At 33.3% G+C, this 12,825-nt stretch overlaps 1 long non-coding RNA gene across 1 annotated transcript; it reads left to right on the forward strand.

Moving 5' to 3' along the window:
• The first annotated feature begins 6,850 nt into the window (after window positions 1-6,850).
• On the forward strand, window positions 6,851-12,301 carry LOC112796117 (uncharacterized). Its single transcript, XR_003199024.3, has 3 exons — window positions 6,851-7,477; window positions 7,597-7,808; window positions 11,990-12,301. It is a non-coding gene; the product is annotated as an uncharacterized lncRNA (long non-coding RNA).
• Window positions 12,302-12,825: the final 524 nt, after the last annotated feature.

Below are 12,825 nucleotides of genomic sequence, written 5' to 3' on the forward strand. Positions count from 1 at the left end.
AATTATAGTTTTTTTACGCACTATTTTAATTTGTTGAAGAAGTTCTACGTTGCGTAAGTACAGAAGTTCTTGGGTTACGATAATTATTACTGCCAGATACACAACCCTGATTTGAGGCTCCTACTGGTCTTCTAAGTTTTGAAACATTTTCTATGGACACTCTGGGCATATTACTCGAAATAGATAAACCATTATTCTTCTCTGTCTTCAAAAATTTAAAAATGATCAAAATCATCTAATTAATAATTTTAGTTCATTACAAATTGAATGCAATAATCAACATAATAATTATCTTAGCTTCTTTAACCACACAAAATGTATGTACTTCACACAAATTTATTGGCCCTTGAATAAATTATCTGTATGATTCATTCTAACAAAATTTAATTTCATTATATTATATTCCATATTATATTATTCACTATGAATCATTATATTGTATTATGAACATCCTGACATGGTACAAACAATCTATGTAGTATATCATTGGCAAATTGGCAATACTGTTTTTGTTTGTATATTTAATCCTTTTAACTCAAGCAAGATTTTTTTTTTTTAGTTTGAAATATATATAGTGTACAAGACACAACCTCCACCTACCATTCGAGCTCTTGTGGGTATGGGTTTGTTGCGTTTGATTGAGGCTCTATGTTCTTTGATTAGGTAAATCAAGTCGCTGTTTATGGACGAAATTGAATCGGACGGTAAGATCCCAAATGTCATTGGGTTTTTGGATTACAAGTAGTTAGAAATAAGGGTTTGGGGATGGATTGCATGCTTGAGATTGAGTAATTTGGGAGGAAGGAAGCGGTAGAGGCCATGAACAAGGAGGGACTAATTTGTTCGATTTTAAAAACTCCCCTTCTACGTGTATATTAGGTTAGCATAACACAACAGAAGTCACGTCAAACTTTTTCGTTTGGTCTGACGGACGTATATGAACAGCAGAACAGATGGATCTATATGTCCAACTTTTAAAGAGGTTAGAGACTTAAAAGTATTTTTAAATGGTTAATGACGAAAATGTCTACAGGATAAAATGTCAGAAATTTATTTTTTTTTCTCTAAATAAAAAATAAAAACATGATTAATATAGGTGTTCAAAATCAAATCAGATCCATCCATTGTACAAATTTAATCTAGTTCTGATCCAAAATCTGTAGATCATATCCAATATATTGGTCTATTGGATAAAACCATCCTATTCGCATTTCATTACGATGGATATAGGATTTAGAAGATCTTACGGAGATGATTGTATGGAGGAAATAGTTATGAAAAATTTCGGTGCAAATAACCAACCTATGTTTGCAACAATAGTTGTGGATGGAGTGGCATTGGTTGATTGAATTCTGATAGAAAATCATTTGGCTAAATTTCGTATTACTAGAAAGATATATGGGCTAATAAGTACGAGTACTGTAATTAATATTTAATAATATTTAACAGTGAGGAATTTAAATATTTTGTACGTCTCAAATTCATATTATCATTAGTCAACATACAAAATTAAAATAAAGTCTTACAATGAGTTTATTTTCATGTGGTTGTAAAAGTTATAGAATTTTAGTTTGAAGTACTTTTAGCAGAGAAAGTCCAAGAAAACAAAAGTAAAATTTTGTTAAACTCTTAATTTGATCTAATTTTAATGTCTTAAAAATCACTTATCTAAGAAGCAATAACTTAATTGGGTTGTGAGTAGTCACCAAAAAAAAAAATTGGGTTGTGAGTATTTTTTTTTTTTTTGGTAATACTCAAAATAGGTCCATGGATGAAATACCAGAATATGGGCTTAATTTGGTTGTTGACTATTTTTTTTATAATACTCAAAATAGGTCCATGAATGAAATACCAGAATATGAGCTTAGAACTTGGTTCTTTTTCTTGCTTTTTACAATATGTGAGAAGTTTTTTTCTCTTTCTTTTTTCTTCTTGTAGTCGGCAAGAAGTATTTTCGTTTTATTCCATAGAATACTTGTTGTGTCCTAATATTATGTTATATGTTTGGTGCTTAAATTTTAAATTGCCTTTTATATGTTAAATTGTTGATATTTAAATTAATTATTTAATTTTAATATACTAATAATGTAAAATATTTTATATAGTCGTACAATTATAATTATTTTTTTGTATGATCATTTACGCGATCAATACAAAATATAATTATTTTTGCTAATGCAATATTATATGATTAAATACACGTATAAAATGATTTTACAATCACAGTGTATCAAAATTAAATTCTAACTTTAATATCAAATTGATACTAATTATTCCAAATGCATCGATTTTATTTTAATTACGATAATAAAGAATTACTAATTATTTTCTACTGCAACAACCATCTTTGTTACATTTCGTATTACTTCCTTAATAGTTATAGGCTTTAATGCAAGAATGATAGTTGTTGCAATAAAATAATCAATGCTTATTAATTGTCACAATTAAATTAAAATTGTTCAATTGAAAAAATTAATATGCATTTTGCTATTAAAATTAAATAATTATTTTAACATATTAACAACAACATGATATATAAAACGGCAACTTAAAACTCAAATCCTAAATGATACACACAAATGCATTATATTATAAAGTAAATAGTTATTTCTAACCATGAACAATTTAAGCGCTAACAAAACTAATTATAAAAAATTAAAAGAGAAAATGATAAAGAGATTCTTAATTTTTTTTTTTGCAGACATTTTATCTCCAATAATTAGAAAATACATTTATGTCTCTGACCCTTTCAAAATGCGGATAAATTTACCTTTTCGTTGAAGTGACTCCGTTGGATCCGACGAAAAAGTTTGACGTGACTCCCGTAGTACTGACCTGGCATGTAACTTTTTAAAATAGGACATATTAGTCCTCTCATACCAAAACGTATAGCTTTTTAAAACAGGACATATTAGTCCTCCCACACTAAAACGACGCCATTTCACCCAGACCCTCAATCTTTCAAATTTATGAGCTCTAATCTTTGAAATGCACAAAAACAGTAAAGTGGGTCACTGTCCTCAGCTACCTCCAACTCCTTCCTCAGCCTCTAATCATCTTCCCACCACCTTTACATCCCTCAACAGCTTCCTCTCCCTCTCTAACACTGCTATCCAAGTTACTTCTCTTTCTCCCAACCTCATCACATATTCTTTTAACCTCTTTAACAGAGATTATTAATTGAATTGTGATTGGCTGATTGATTATAGTTTTGTTGGTGTATAAAAGATTTGTTGTATCAAATTGTATTCACCTTTTATTGTTCTCTCAGTATATAACCGTTTATTGTTTTAATTCTCAAAATTCAGTGTTAAATTATGGTTGGTTTGATATTACATTTGACCTTATAAAAACACAACTTTATGCTTCTATTAAGAGCTTTTGCTAGCTCATGGTACAATCTAGGAGTATGTCATAAGCAAAAATGCTTTCTTTGCTTTGATGATATATATAAGATTCTAAGTGGGGTGCAAATCTAGTAGTTATTTACACAAAGAGAATCAGGTACAAAGAATACAATGCACAATACCAGCATAAAAATAACGGCGTCGTTTTGGAGTGGGAGGACCAATATATCCTATTTTAAAAAACTACATGTTTTAGTGTAAGAGGATTAATATGTCATATTTTAAAAAGTTACATGTCACGTGTGTTCCCGTAACGATCAGGTTAGCGCCACGTCATACTTTTCTGTCGGGTCCGACAGAGTCATTTCAATAGAGTGGTAAATTTGTCCGCGTATTGAAAAAGGCATAAATATAAATGTATTTCTAATTATTGGGAACTAAAATGTCTGCAGAAAAAAATGTCAGGAATTTATTTTTTTTTTCTCAAATTAAAATTAAAGTTATAACCATGAAAAGATAAATTTTGCTTGACAAAAATATTCAATCGTAATTTTTTTTATTAATTTTGTTAAAAAATTAAAATAAAAATATTACCCATGTTCTATTATCTTGAACACTTCAACTTTTTCCTTATCTCTTTGACACCACCACTTAGCAACCTGAAAGAAAAAAAATCACATCCTTTAATTTTATTGTTGCTCGTGTCTTCTCCTTCATCGCCGTTACCATCTCCTGCATTTTCTTTTCGTTCTTGATTATCAAAAGGAAACTAGAAAAAAACAAAAGAAAAGTAAAACTCAGATAAGAAAAAGGGCAAGGCAGAGCTGACGACAATCTTGGACAATTCCGGCAACGGCTTCTGGCAAGCACAGGCACGATAATGCGCAGACTCTCTCCTCCACCTACTGCTTCACTCGCAATGCCGGCGGCGACAACGGCAATGGGGGCTTTCCATGCCATCGTATCTACCTTCATTATCCCTCTCTTTTGTTCTTCTTTTTTCCCGTGATTTTTCCAATCCTTGCTCGACCAAACGCGGGGAAGAATTTAAGCTTTTCGGCGTCTTTCGTCTCGGCAGTGATGGCATCCAGGAGAATCCCAAACATTGAAAAAGAACGGAGGCAAGTAATTATAGGATTATATGGGATATAGGAGTAGCTTGCTTTTCAGGAAGTATATGGGTCGTTCATGATACCTTCACGGTATCTGTAATGTTTCAGGGAAGCAACGCAATGGGAAGGGTAGAAGATAGGTTTGGGATGGGTTTTGGATTCGGATCTGTTAAGGCTTGATCCGTGACAAACAAAAAAAGATTTGAAAAAAAGGGTTACGGTAGTTTTATTAACAGAGGTGAGGACGCCAGTGATGGAGTTGCAGATGCCGGTGACAGAGTTGCAGATAACGTTGTTGGTGAAGACTTGCGTTAGTAGGTTCCCATTGTCAATAGGTTCGCCAAGTTGGTTGTGCTTGTTAGAGTTTGCGACACTGCTCGCCGCGATGCCAATGGGAGCTGATGCTACGGTGGCTTCTTCCTTCTATTGCTTGCTTGTCGTTGTAAGCCTTTGTCTAACTGCCTTTGATGACATTATTGGATCCACATAAATCAACCAATGAAATTAAAGTTTCTTCTCTTCAAGTAGAAAAATATTAATCGAAGATTTTTTTTCCCTTCGAGTGTCTAACAATGGTGATGTTAAAGAGATAAAGAAAAAGTTGAAGTGATACGACATGAGTAATCTAGGTATTTTAATTTATTTTTTAATGAAATCGATAAAAAATTAAAGATTGGATATTTTGTCAAATAAAATTTATCTTTGATGCATACAATTTTAATTTTAATTTTTTATGATCAGTTTTGTTAGTGTCTAAATTATTCATGGTCAAGAATAAATATTTACTCTTATTCGAAAAAGATGTTTTGATTGTGTATAGACTGCAAGAAGAAAAAATAAAAATAAAAAAAAGCTTCTTTTGTGTTGTAAAAAGAGAAAAAAAAATTGGCCACTTGCAAGAAGTATTTTTTTTAATAATTGTTACATCAATACGAGTAGTAAAAATAAAACAGAAATAAAACATACATGATACACATTTTTTATTAGTTTTCTAATTTTTACCTATTCTATTAGACACACTAAAACACCAAACATAAACTACATAATTTCTTTGCATTACTATCAAGATTACTGTAAATTAGAATTTTATTACTATCATCACATACAAAAAAATCGTTTATTGTTTTAGTTATTGAAAAAATTTTGGTGCAATACTTAACCATTAGATTTTAGGTATTTTTTAAAACTATGGGACGGGACAATAGCCACCTGCAAATTGTCAATACACGGGTGACTATTGTCCCGCCCCATAGTTTTAAAAAACACCATAAAATTTAATGATTGAGTATTACACTCGTGTGTTTATGAAAATTTTCTAATAAAATTTTAGATGTGAATGAAATAGAGAGAGATATGAGAAAAGTAAGGGGAAGGGCATGATATATGAATGAAGATTTTCTAATAAAATTTTAAATGCGTAATTATGAAAACTTTCTAACAAAATAATTTGGTTGCTAATTGGTAAGATAGCAAGCAATTTTAGCAACTAATAAAATCGGCTACTAATAGTTTTTCTTGATGTTTTTTTTTTTTGAAAAAGTGAGTTAATTATTCCCCAATTCTATTTCTTGTTCATAGGCGTTTTTCGTTCAATCTTAACTGCGTGTGTTTATTTGAATTCTTTGAAATATCAAGCCTATCTTGTAACTTCTGCATTGCAATCACACTTCTACCCTATCCTCTTTATGTCTTATGAAAACCCAAGTATATGAAACTGTATACGTATCTATATGAGATGAGACTTTTTACGTTTTCTACAAGGTATTTTAAAAAGGTAAAATATTGAAATTATGTAATGTTTTATGCAATATGTTAATTTTTGAGGACGAAAATTTTTATAAGTGGGGTAGGATGTAAGACCCCAAATTTTTAAAAAATAAATAATGAATTATTTATGTTTATATATAGTTTTATTTTTAGAAAGCTGCCTTTACTAAAAAATAAATAAACAAAAGTTATGAGATTTCGAGTTTTAAATTAATTCGAGTTTTAAATTAATTCGGATTTATATAAATTTCAATTACAATTAGATATTTTTTATCAATTAAAATTAATGATTTGATTTCTTGCTTAATTAAAATTTAAAGCTTTAGTAATTGGAAATAAAAGAGAGTTTTATATATAATTTAAATTAAATAATTAAAAATTTTGATTAATATTATGAATTAAAAAAATTTTATTTATTTATCTATAATTTTAAATTAGAAATATTTAATTAAAAATAATTTATAATTTAAAAAATAAAATAATATTTTTAAAATTTATTATATTGATTGAATTTATTTTAAATTAAAATTCTACTCAAACCCTAAATTTTCACTTCTAAATCCTAATTCCTAATTCACTTATCCTAACCCTAATTTTTAAAACACACACGTATACCCCCACCACCTGCTCATTCTTTAATGAGCCACGTTCACCCTTCCTCACTGCTACTCACTAACCCACGCCAACCCCTCTCCCCATATACACACCACACACAAACTGAATGATACTCATAAAGGAATAAATGGGGGACGAGAGAGAGATCCGAGAGAGCAGCAGAGACCGGGAAAAGAGGCGATGAGAGGAGGGGCGACGCCAGCTGGGGTCCTTAACTGCCGTTGCCGTCGTCGTCAAGAGCGTCAGAGGAGAGAGAGAGTTCGCGGGGGAGAACTAGAGGAGCGAGAATGAGCCAGAGAAGAAACACGTCATTGCTATGCGAAACCCACGATCGCCGTCGAGCTCGCCGTTCCGTTGTGGAGCCGTGACGCCGTCGTGCTTCATGATCGCTGCTGCCGTCTCGAGCCGCCGCCAGAAGAAGGTTGCTACTGCCATCAGTCCCACGTTGATGAGGGAAACACGAACCAGAGAACGGAAGGGAAGCTTTGCCGTCATTGAGCCACATCGCCGCCGTTGGAGGAGCCATCACCGCCGAACCCTAGCCATCACTGCCGCTACTGCCAGCGAGAAGAAGAAAGGGATGATGCCGCTGCTGTCCTATCCCCGTTCCAATTAGGTTCAACATCGATTGCTTTGGTTTAGCCTTTTTCCCTTATCTCTGCTACAATTACACGCCCTATTCTGCAAATATCTTGTTAATGTGCTTGTTCTTGTTTTAATTCAACTTTAGTCAATGCTCTATTTTGAATTTTCAGAGCCATTTCTGTTTTCAATTCCATTGGATTCAAATTCCCCGTTTCACTGCAAACTTGATCACTGTTGTGGGAGATAATGTTGTGGCTGTTCCGGTTGTGTTGGGGTGCAATGCCGCTACTATCTTGACTAAAATTGTTGCATGGCTAGTAGTGGTCCAGTCAGCTGTCTCACCGTAATCCTGCTTCCGATTTCTTTTAATAGCAACATCGAGGTAGGGAGTTCGTTTTAAAATTGAAAGCTTTTAAACTAAGAATGCCTAAAGATCTTATTGAGTAATTGCAAATAACTTATAAATGTTGTGTATGGCTAATTGAGAAAAGTCGAATTGTTGGTAATAGCGAATATCATTGAATGTGATAAGATTGATTTGTGGCTGTGTTTGAGGATAATGATTTTTATTGGTTATGTGATTTGATGATGGTGGTGTGCTTGGGAATTTGGTTGGTAGTTGATGAACTAGTATGAACATGTGTTTGATTTCTTAAATGTTTGAGAATATTGGAAAATTCTATATTTAGCTAGTTGTGATAAAGAATTGCCGGAGTTGCGGCTGTGAGTATGTTATGTTATGATTTGGTTAAATGATGTGCAAATTGAGAATATTATATTGGTCTGAGTTACGTAGAATGGATGAAATAGTTTACTTGACTAATTTAATACTTGACTTGGTTAATTTTGGATTGAGCGCTGGTTTGAATCGAGATAAATTGAGAAATTATGAAAGAGAGAGAGAGTCCGTAAGATTAGTGAGGTTTAATTTATAGGTGGAGTTCTGTCCGAATTTTAGCAAAGATATACGAAAAGAAATTTTATTCTAGAAATCTGATTTATATATATTTATATTAAGAAACGAACTTTGTACTAGAAATCCGATTTACAAGCTTATTTTGAGAAGTGGTTCTATGTTGGAAAAAGATTTGGTTTACATATTTACACATATTGAGAAAAGGGTTTAATATTGAAAAGTTTGATTTATACTTCTAAAGTAATGAAAAACTTGGGTTTAAAACCGTTGGAAAGAGTTTGAAAAAACGCTGGTTTAATTTATTGGTAATGAATAGAGAGTTGAAAATGATTTTGATATTGAACCTGGTTAGCTTTCAGATTTATAAATGTTTTGATAATGGATATGGTTTGTTGGATTTATCAGTGATTTTTGAGAATTGAGAATGGTTTGGTAGGGACCCTTGAAGGGTGGCATAATCCGAATTTTAGAGGAAATGATGCCAAAATTTTTATAAAACTTCAAGGTCTTGTTTAAAGCGTTATTTAAAAGCAAATCTGATTTAAGAATCTTATTGAATTTCGATTTATTATAGAAAGAGTCTTGTTTTTAATTCGATTTATTAAGAAAAGTATAATGTTTTAAATTCAATCTTTTAAGAAGAGATTTTGTTTTAAGTTATGATATGAGTTCAATTTGTTAAGAAAAAGAAAGAAAGAGAAAAGAGAACATAGCACGTGTGATTAAGAAATGATTAAAAGGTCACAAGAGGGTGACAGAAAGTAAATAGTTATGGTGCTGATGAGAAAATGTTAAACCGTGAGTTTTATATGTGAATGAATGTGCGGGGATGCCCGTAAATATGGAATGACTTCTAGGACCATGGGTTACATACTTCAGCTGGAGAATCAGCGCCTGCAAGTACTTGCAGAGGTCAAGTTTGACATACTTCAGCTTGAGGAATCAGCGCCTACAAGAAGTGAAAACTTGCAGAGGTTATGTCGCTGGAATGCCTTATCCGACTTGCAAGTTGGATTATGTTGGGCGCGGGTCGAAACTGACAAATGAGCTCATTACTTGCGATAGGACTAGACATGTATCATATTGTTTGCTCATTTGCATTTAGTTGTGTTTACTCATTTTGTTTCTCTATGATTATGCTATTTGATTTTTGTGTGAATTGTTTGTGTGTTTCTCGTCATGGATTTTCGCAATGAGTAAATGTTAAGGAAAAGACATCATACGAAGAACCTAAGGACGAGGTGGTGGCAAATAAAAGGTGAGGAACAAAGAAGCTTCCTAAGACGGGTAGGAGAAGAGGCAAAGTGGGATTGGAATGGAAGCGCGGAAGAGATATGGAGGGAGATGGCAGAAGTTATTAGAAGAACAGCAAAAGATAGTTTTGGTGAATCTAAAGGAATAGGACCAAGAGACAAGGAGTCCTGGTAGTGAAATACGAGTGTACAAGAAAAGATAAAGATAAAAAGAGAGTGTTTTAAAGAGTAGTCATTATGCCACAATGCAGATAATTGGGAAAAATATAAGTCGGTTAAGAAAGAGACAAAGAACAAGAGCATATGAGAGTCTCTACTAGTCTTTGGGCACAAAAGAAGGAGAAAAAGGTATATATAGAATCGCAGAGAGCCGTGAAAGAAGAACGAGAGATTTGAATCAAGTTAAGTGCATAAAGGATAAGGATGGAGAGGTGCTGGCTCAAGAGGAGAAGATTAATGAAAGGTGGAAGAGCTACTTCTACGAGTTATTTAATGAAGGGCATAAGACTCTTCCGAGCCTTGGTCGGTTATACACAAGGGAAGAAGATAAAAAATTCTACTATTATTGAAGGATTCGAGACTTTGAAGTAAAAGAGCCTCTAAAGCAGATGAAAAATGACAGGGCAGTAGGACATAATAATATCCCGATTGAGGTTTGAAAGGGCCTTGGAGAAAAAGGCATCAACTGGTTAACCAAGTTTTTTAATGAGATTTTAAGGTCAAAGAAGATGCCTGATAAGTGGAGAAAGAGCACCTTGGTACCTATCTACATGAATAAGGGGGATATACAAAGTTGCGGAAACTATAGAGGGATCAAGCTCATGAGCCATACCATGAAGTTATGGAAAAGGGTGATAGAACGGAGGTTGAGAAAAGAGACACAAGTAACAGAGAACCAAATTTGGATCTATGCGAGGCAGATCCACCATCGAAACGATATACCTGTTAAGAAGGATGATGGAGAGGTATCGTAGTAATAAAAAGGATCTACATATGGTGTTTTTTGATTTGGAAAAAGCATACGATAGGATGACAATGGAGGTCTTATGGAAGGTTTTAGAAAAGAGGAGAGTAAGGATCGCATATATTCGTGCAATTAAAGACATATATGATGGGGCCACAACTAGTGTGAAGACTCAAGGTAGTGTGATAAAGAAATTTCCCATTGGTATAGGATTACACCAGGGATCATCTTTAAGTCCATACCGTTTCACATTAGTCTTGGAAGTACACACAGAGCACATCCAAGAGCCTGTGCCATGATGCATGTTTTTTGCCGATGATATCGTCCTTATGGGAGAGTCAAGGGAATAACTAAATAAGAAGTTGGACTTATGGAGAGAAGCTCTAGAAGTGTATGGTCTACGCATAAGCCGTAGCAAGACGGAATATATGGAATGTAAGTTCAGTATGAGAAGGAAAACCCTAATATAGAGGTGAAGATTGGAGAAAACATCCTACGAATAGTTAAAAGTTTTAAGTATCTTGCGTGCATCATATAGGATAATGGAGAGATTAAACAGGATGTAAATCATAAGATCCGAGCAGGTTGGTCAAAATGGCAGAGTGCATCTAGTTTTATATGCGACAAAAAGTGTCATTAAAACTTAAAGTTAAATTTTATCACACTGCTATAAGACCGGCTATGCTTTATGGTACGAAGTGTTGGGCGGCCAAAGGGGAGCACGAACATAAGCTAAGTGTGGTAGAGATGAAAATGTTGAGATGGATGAGTGGTCATACGCGATTGGATAAAATAAGAAACGAAGATATAAGGGAGAGAGTTGGAGTAGCACCCATTGTGGAAAAGATGGTAGAATCGCATCTCAGGTGGTTTGGACATGTGAGAAGAAGACTGACAGAACACCCAGTCAGGAGGGTGGATGAGATGGAAGATGGATAAGGAGTGAAAGGCAGAGGAAGATCTAAGAAGACCATCAAAGAGGTGGTCAAACGAGATCTACATATAAATGGTCTCTCTGTAGACATGATAAATAACAGAGCTCAATGGCGTCATTTGATTCATGTAGCCAACTCCACCTAGTGGGAGAAGGCTTTGTTGTTGTTGTTGTTGTGGGAGAAGGCTTTGTGTGTTTGTATTGCGAGTCTGCTTGTGCTTGTTGATTCCTGTATATGTCAAGGATTAAGATACCCGAAAACTTATCATTATAACTCAAAACTGAGTGACGTGACTATGATTTGCTTAAAGTAATGTAATTTAAAGAAAACTAACTAAGGTCTTTAAAGTGAGTTTAAAGAATCCTAAAGGTAATTATTTTAAGGTTATACAGTAAACATTTGCATTCTATTTTTTTACTCTCACGACATTCACTTTCCCTACTAAGAACATGCAAGGACGACGTTCTCACCCTCCTACAAATCTTCTGTTTTCAGTGACAGGTTCAGGAATCCTTGGTGAGGAGCTGCGACTGACGGAGGAAAATTGTCGATAAAGATTTCCCAACAAGCAATCCTCGGTCAACGTTTAAATTGTTTGTTACGAGTGCAAACCCAATAAAATAATCGAAGTATTCAAATGTCGGGTCGTCTTTCAAAGGAATTGCAGGGAAGTGTACTTACTATTGGTTATGGAAAAACATTTTTGGGATTTTTGAATTAAGAGACAAGAAAGTAAAATGACAAGAAAATAAAGTAATAACTAAGAAAGCTCTTAGCAAGGAAAGAGAATTGGAATTCCTATCCTCATTATCATCCTCAATTCTGATGGTAATTACCTTTTGCTTTCACTTAGTTAACCTCTAACAATGAAGGAAAGTCAAGTGAGCAAAATCAACTTAACTTCATAAGTCCTAATCAAAGACTAGATTTAGTGAAGTCTAAGCCAACTAGCAATTTTCAATCACCAATCAACAAAAGAATTTTGATAACTCAAGAGTCTCTAATTGATTAATCCAAGTTAAGAACATAAACATCTATTTTAAAATCCTATCAAGCATTTTATCAAACACTTAGAAAGTACAAAATAAAAGCATAGAAAAGTAACAAGAAATAGTAAAATCTAAGATTAACAAATGAAAGGAATCAATAACCAACAATTAAAGAAAGAAGCAATAAACATGAAATACCTCAAATTGCATTAAAAGGAAATTGAATCTAACAAGAAGAGTTCATAAACTAAATTAGGAAAATAAAGAAATCAACAAGAGAAGATAAACTAAGATACTAGAACAATAAAAGGTAGAAGAAAACTAAATTAAAGCAAGATAAAA

Source organism: Arachis hypogaea, chromosome 4, assembly GCF_003086295.3.
Source record: "Arachis hypogaea cultivar Tifrunner chromosome 4, arahy.Tifrunner.gnm2.J5K5, whole genome shotgun sequence".
In the NCBI taxonomy this organism is placed as follows: Eukaryota; Viridiplantae; Streptophyta; class Magnoliopsida; order Fabales; family Fabaceae; genus Arachis; species Arachis hypogaea.